Source organism: Mauremys mutica, chromosome 23 (assembly GCF_020497125.1).
Source record: "Mauremys mutica isolate MM-2020 ecotype Southern chromosome 23, ASM2049712v1, whole genome shotgun sequence".
Lineage (NCBI taxonomy): Eukaryota > Metazoa > Chordata > Testudines > Geoemydidae > Mauremys > Mauremys mutica.
In genome coordinates this window covers 6,382,844-6,390,632 of record NC_059094.1, presented here as the reverse complement: position 1 = coordinate 6,390,632, position 7,789 = coordinate 6,382,844, and positions in this window count along the sequence as shown.

Sequence of the window (7,789 nt, the reverse complement as noted above, 5' to 3'; positions counted from 1 at the left end):
GGGGGCAGTACATAACTTGTTTGTATCAGGGTATAAAAATGTATCTCAGAGGAAGTATCTTTGTGCAGCCAAGGGGGAAATGGAAACTCCCACCATTCACTGAGCTGTGTCCATTGTCACGGGCATACATGTCTTAGTATCCTCGTAGAGTCTTCCAGGTGCTATTACTGTGCTTTGTTGACAATAAACCTGGCCTGGTGCCTTCGTCCCTTAACAAATCTTGTGGTCATTGGATGGTTCACACGAGATCTGCTGTGCCAGCTGTCTGCACAGAGCTGGGGCAGCACACAGGGAGAACACACACACAGCCGAACGTCTAACCACAGGGGGAAGGGGCAGTTCCTAGGTTTTCTGTAGTGTTGAATGTTAGATGGCCCCTGAGAACACCTATTGGATCAGGTCCTGCAGGTGAGATAGGCAAGGAGAATATCTAGGTTGAGGATTCCGCTGGGGTTAAGGTATGTATCAGGACCTTAAAACGTTGGGTGCATGTCCAATGACAGAATTTTAGTGCCTAAGGGACTTTATGAGTGGAAATTAGGTGCATGGGACTTTAGGCACCTACAGAGTTAGACAGCAGCTGAAAAAGAGTTAAGGTGCCTAAAGTGGCAGCTAGGTGCCTAAATCCCTTTGTGTATCTAGCTGTATGTCACCCCCTGCTATTTATAAATTTCTTCTGCTTGCCACCTCTTAGTTAGATGGAGGAAACATCAACCATAGTGGTGCTGATAGCCCTGCAGCACTTAATTGTGGCCTTGTTCAGATAAACTTCTCTTCCTGTTTTACATTCTTAATACCACTTACCCTTAGATTCATCCTGTCACCTCTGCAAAACTCATGGCTTGGCCCCAATTTACTCCCATCTTCCAACTTCTTAATGCTCCACAAATGGTCGTGCATGTATTCCTCGCGGCTTTTTTAACCCTCCTGGGCAAGTGAACCATTTGGCTTAATGTAAGATACAGGAATAAGGAAAGTCTTTTGAACCTCAGCATTGGGTTTTACTTTGGTTTAATAAATAGATAAAGGTGAATTTTGCTAACAACAAACCAAACTCTTATTGTGATCCCACTAAAGTCAATTTGCTCCACTGAGTTAAAGAGCTGTGGCTTTGGGTAAAGTCACTTCACCTTTGTGTGCTTCAATTTCTCCCACTCTTGAATGGATATAATGATGCATCCTTTTCTTACGGGGATGTAAGTCTTACTCATTCTTACTCAGTGATGGGGAGGAGCCAGTGGTTCTGGTACATATAGGTACCAATGACATAGGGAAGGGTAGGAGAGACGTCCTAGAAGCCAAATTTAGGTTGCTAGGGAAGAGACTGAAATCCAGGACCTCTATGGTGGCATTCTCAGAAATGCTCCCAGTACCATGCGCAGGGCCAGGTAGGCAGGCAGAGCTTCAGAGTCTCAATGCGTGGATGAGACGATGGTGTAGAGAGGAGGGGTTTACATTCATTAGGAACTGGGGAAACTTTTGGGATGGGGGGAGCCTATACAGGAGAGATGGGCTCCACCTAAACCAAAGTGGAACCAGACTGCTGGCACTTAACATTAAAAAGGTTGCAGAGCAGTTTTTAAACTAGGAGATGGGGGAAAGCCGACTGTTGCAGAGGAGCATGTGGATCGGACAGAGACTTCTCTTAGAGGAGAGTCTAATGATAGAGATTCTCTAGGTTATAGTCAGGAGCAGAGGATGGAAGAGGATAATGTAAGGGCCAGATCAGACGAGAAACATTCACATAAAAAAGAATCAGACACATCAGAAAAGGGCAGACAAATAAACAGTGACAAGCTTTTAAAGTGCTTGTACACAAATGCTAGAAGTCTAAATAATAAGATGGGTGAACTAGAGTGCCTCGTGTTAAAGGAGGATATTGATATAATAGGCATCACAGAAACCTGGTGGACTGAGGAGAATCAATGGGACTCAATCATTCCGAGGTATAAAATATATCGGAAGGTCAGAACAGGGCATGCTGGGGGAAGAGTGGCATTATATGTGAAAGAAAATGTAGAATCAAATGAAGTAAAAATCTTAAGTGAATCCACATGTTCCATAGAATCTCTATGGATAGTAATTTCATGCTCTAATAAGAATATAACATTAGGGATCTATTATCGACCACCTGACCAGGACAGTGATAGTGACGATGAAATGCTAAGGGAGATTAGAGAGACCATCAAATAAAGAACTCAATAATAGTGGGAGATTTCAATTATCCCCATATTGACTCGGAACATGTCACCTCAGGATGAAATGCAGAGACAAAATTTCTCGATACTTTAAATGACCGCTTCTTGGAGCATCTGGTATGGGAACCCACAAGGGGAGAGGCAACTCTCGATTTAGTCCCGAGTGGAGCACAGGAGCTGGTCCAAGAGGTAACTATAACAGGACCACTTGGAAATAGTGACCATAATATAATAACATTTAACATCCCTGTGGTGGGAAGAACATCTCAACAGCCCAGCACTGTGGCATTTAACTTCAGAAAGGGTAACTATGCAAAAATGAGGGGGTTAGTTAAACAGAAATTAAAAGGTACAGTGACTAGAGTGAAATCCCTGCAAGCTTCATGGACGCTTTTGAAAGATGCCATAATAGAGGCCCAACTTCAATGTATACCCCAAATTAAGAAACACAGTGAAAGAACTAAAAAAGAGCCACCGTGGCTTAACAATCATGTAAAAGAAGCAGTGAGACAAAAAAAGGCATCTTTTAAAAAGTGGAAATCAAATCCTAGTGAGGTAAATAGAAAGGAACATAAACACTGCCAAATTAAGTGTAAAAATGTAATAAGAAAAGCCAAAGAGGAGTTTGAAGAACAGCTAGCCAAAAACTCCAAAGGTAAAAACAAAATGTTTTTTAAGTACATCAGAAGGAGGAAGCCTGCTAAACAACCAATGGGGCCTCTGGATGATCGAGATACAAAAGGAGCACTTAAAGATGATAAAGTCATTGCGGAGAAACTAAATGAATTCTTTGCTTCAGTCTTCACGGCTGAGGATGTTAGGGAGATTCCCAAACCTGAGCCGGCTTTTGTAGGTGACAAATCTGAGGAACTGTCACAGATTGAATTGTCACTAGAGGAGGTTCTGGAATTAATTGATAAACTTAACATTAACAAGTCACCGGGACCAGATGGCATTCACCCAAGAGTTCTGAAAGAACTCAAATGTGAAGTTGTGGAACTATTAACTAGGGTTTGTAACCTGTCCTTTAAATCAGCTTCTGTACCCAATGACTGGAAGTTAGCTAATGTAACACCAATATTTAAAAAGGGCTCTAGAGGTGATCCCGGCAATTACAGACCGATAAGTCTAACGTCAGTACTGGGCAAATTAGTCAAAACAATAGTTAAGAATAAAATTGTCAGACACATAGAAGAACACAAATTGTTGGACAAAAGTCAACATGGTTTCTGTAAAGGGAAATCATGTCTTACTAATCTATTAGAGTTCTTTGAAGGGGTCAACAAACATGTGGACAAGGGGGATCCAGTGGACATAGTGTACTTAGATTTCCAGAAAGCCTTTGACAAGGTCCCTCACCAAAGGCTCTTATGTAAATTAAGTTGTCATGGGATAAAAGGGAAGGTCCTTTCATGGATTGAGAACTGGTTAAAAGACAGGGAACAAAGGGTAGGAATAAATGGTAAATTCTCAGAATGGAGATGGGTAACTAGTGGTGTTCCCCCAGGGTCTGTCCTAGGACCAATCCTATTCAACTTATTCATAAATGATCTGGAGAAAGGGGTAAAAAGTGAAGTGGCAAAGTTTGCAGATGATACTAAACTGCTCGAGATAGGACCAAAGCAGACTGTGAAGAACTTCAAAAAGATCTCACAAAACTAAGTGATTGGACAACAAAATGGCAAATGAAATTTAATGTGGATAAATGTAAAGTAATGCACATTGGAAAAAATAACCCCAACTATACATACAATATGATGGGGGCTAATTTAGCTACAACAAGTCAGGAAAAAGATCTTGGAGTCATCGTGGATAGTTCTCTAAAGATGTCCACGCAGTGTGCAGAGGCAGTCAAAATAGCAAACAAGATGTTAGGAATCATTAAAAAGGGGATAAAGAATAAGATGGAGAATATATTATTGCCCTTATATAAATCAGTGGTACGCCCACATCTTGAATACTGCGTACAGATGTGGTCTCCTCATCTCAAAAAAGATATAATGGCACTAGAAAAGGTTCAGAGAAGGGCAACTACAATTATTAGGGGTTTGGAACGGGTCCCATATGAGGAGAGATTAAAGAGGCTAGGACTTTTCAGCTTGGAAAAGAGGAGACTAAGGGGGGATATGATAGAGGTGTATAAAATCATGAGTTATGTGGAGAAAGTAGATAAGGAAAAGTTATTTACTTATTCCCATAATACAAGAACTAGGGGCCACCAAATGAAATTAATGGGCAGCAGGTTTAAAACAAATAAAAGAAAGTTTTTCTTCACACAGTGCACAGTCAACCTGTGGAACTCCTTGCCTGAGGAGGTTGTGAAGGCTAGGACTATAACAGCATTTAAAAGAGAACTGGATAAATTCATGGAGGTTAAGTCCATTAATGGCTATTAGCCAAGATGGGTAAGGAATGGTGTCCCTAGCCTCTGTTTGTCAGAGGGTGGGAATGGATGGCAGGGGAGAGGTCACTTGATCATTGCCTGTTAGGTCCACTCCCTCTGGGGCACCTGGCATTGGCCACTGTCGGTAGACAGATACTGGGCTAGATGGACCGTTGGTCTGACCCAGTATGGCCGTTCTTATGTTCTTATTCTGTCTGTAATGAATTCTGCATTCCTGGACATAAGGCTGCTCCAAAAGAGCCTGTATTTTCCCAATAAAGTTGTTCTAACACCTGGTTGCCAGAGACAGGGGACCAAAGGGCCATTGCACCCCCACTTTTGTGAATCTTAATGCAGCAGGGGTGCAAGAAAGGGGGAGGACAGTGCCTGCACCCCTCCCACTCATGGCCCCTGACCACAGCTGGGTGAAGCCTCTTTCCTGTTGGGATGACAGAGGGGAAGACAGGCCAAACGAGTGAGTGGCGTTGTGAGCTGGCACATGGCATCACTCCACCACTCAGACATGGGCCATTTTGGTTGTTCGGCCTTCACCTCTTTTGCAGTCCTTCTAGCACTACTGTTATAACAATGAGGCAGTTGTGCAACAGTCTGTGCACCTCCGTTGTGCCTTCCAAACCTATTACATCTCCAAGCAACTCTCTCTCTATCTTTGGAAGCATTAATTAAATGGCTTTTAGAGCTTTGTTAAAAGTAGATAGATTAACAAGCCTGGTAACACCATAACTTGTGAACTGGACCAGTCTGCCACCCTGGGAATTCAAAACAAAAATAAAGCGACTCGAGAGTCAGCCCAGGCTTCACTCACATGCCTGGTTCCATTTTTCCCTGGCAGCAGGACCCCTAACAAAGCAGGAAGCTGCGATCAGTTCCTGGGTTTCGAGGGTACAGGCATTCTGCACTGGTAAGGAGCTCCACCAGCCTGAGTTCAGCTCGTACTTTATGAAGTGCTTTTAAATTCACCTTTAAGTTAGAGTTCCCTTTAAAGCCCAGAAAAACCAATCCATCTATCACAGGTATAGGGCAAGCTGTGCTTTTGACTGCTTGGCCACCTCTCTCAGGTGCACCCCTCAGTTGATAAGCTTTGATTCCTTTCTCTCTCTGGTGGGTGGAGCCCCACAGTTCAACCACCCTTAGACTGCTTCTCTGGGTTGCAGTCCACTTGTCTCCAACAGTGCTAACACGACAGGCCCAATTATATTTGGCACCTGCAAGAAACTTTCCTCTGTCAGCCTGTGACCAGTTGCTGTTTAAAAGGACCCGAAACAGCTGCTACAAAACAGAGAATTTATTTATTCATCCAAAGGTACATAGCAAGCAGAGAGAAGGGTTAAAACAACAATAGGCCGTTATGATTTGGTCTTACCTAACCCTTATCCTTTTCTTGAGAGTTTTGGTAAGTTCTACTCAGCTCAGGGATCCTGACTTCTAGGAGAAAAACATTGCTTAGTTTATCTCTCTCCCAGTGTGTCTTCCACAACGCCTCCCCACAAGCAGGCGCTGGGCACTCAACCCCTCTCCATCCTCTTGGGGCCAAGGCTTTTAACAGCTTAGTGTTCTTTGTTTAGCACCCTGGATGGTAAAACAAAGCTGTTAACCTGACTGGAGTCAGTCCGGTTGGCATTTCCCAGTTAATAGCTTCTCTTAAAGACCCTTGGCATTTTCCCTGGTGGTTTCTTATCTCTAGTCACTGTGTAGTTTCCTGCTTGCTCATCCTAACAGCCTCCTTTGATTTAACTCTGTGTAGTCAGACAGAATAGTATCTAGCAGGTAAACTGAAGTACATATAATATTCATACAAAATAATACAGCGATCTCCCTCATTCTCCACTGTGCTTTTGGATTCATGAGAAAAGGTTATCAGAAAAAAATCATTCACTTAAAAATATATATTCCTACTCATTAACATTCAACTGTCTAAACACAACAGAGCCTGGCAGTTTGAGTCCATTGTATAACTAAAATCTTGTGCTGTCTGAGTTTTAGCCCTTGTGTTTCTCCCCCTTGTATTTCAGTGCCACCTACTTTAGGGCTCTAACCAAGCTCCAGTTCGTATTTACTGGCTTTACATGAAGGAGTGCAATGTTGCCCTCTAGACGCTGGCCAGCAGAGAGGGTAAAGGGCCGATTTCTAGTGATAGGTGAAGACATTCTCTTTTAGCTTAGGCACGTGTGTGCAGACAGGGATTAGTCACAAAGCGTTTGCGTGTTTATAGAGGAATGCAGGTGTCAGAGGAGGGCTCAGCAGCTAGGAGGGGAACTTAGCAGTTGTTGTATAGCAGGTGACAACACAACACAACCACGTGTGCTGGCCAGTGTGGTAGGGATTAGCTAGACTAAGGTGTACTTATGTCAACTGGAGTATGGCCAGACACCATGGTGATCACCATTTTTATTTATGTTACAGTAGCACTGAGCAACTCCATTGTGTTAGGCACTGTATGTTCCTGTAGTATGAGACTTGAAGAGCTTACAGTCTAAACAGGACCGCTAAATGTTGGAGGGGAAATAGAGGCACATAGAGGTGAAGTGACTTATTCAAGGTTACACAGCAGAGCTAGGAATAGAATCTAGGTCTTGTAAATCCCAGTCTGGTGCCCTACCCATTGGACCACAGTGCTTTCTGAAAAGCACCATTAGAGTTTTTGTGGGGTTAAATCTTCATTTTTAAAGGTTTCTGGATTACAGTACAAGGTACAAAATATGTCATCACTAATTTTCAGTTACAAACATCATCTTGTTTAGTTATAAAAGAGCAATCAGAAGCTCAAAGGAAGATAGAGAAATTAAAATTCCACCTTCACAAAGAAATTCAGATGTGATTAAGAAACAAGGACAGTGGTAGGAGAGAGGCAAACACATGGTGTGAGGTACCATGTCACAGTCAATGCTCTCAAGAAATAAGGACGTCACGTTTGCTTTGTATCTGAAAGATGGCACCTCCGACCGCCTAGCACACCCCAAACTCCGATTCAGAGCAGAGAACACAACCTACTGAATTATAAGCAGCACTTCCTGAGGCTTCCCTGTGTTACTACCTTCTCCTTTTAGCTTGAGGATTTAAACACCTCCCCAAATTAGCAGCTTTAAATTAGTTTCTTGGGTTCCCATCTCTGGACCACAGCAGACTTTAGTCTCCAAGAAACATGGAAAAAGTCTCACTGGGGGATTGGCAGAGAAGGGGGGGTCGT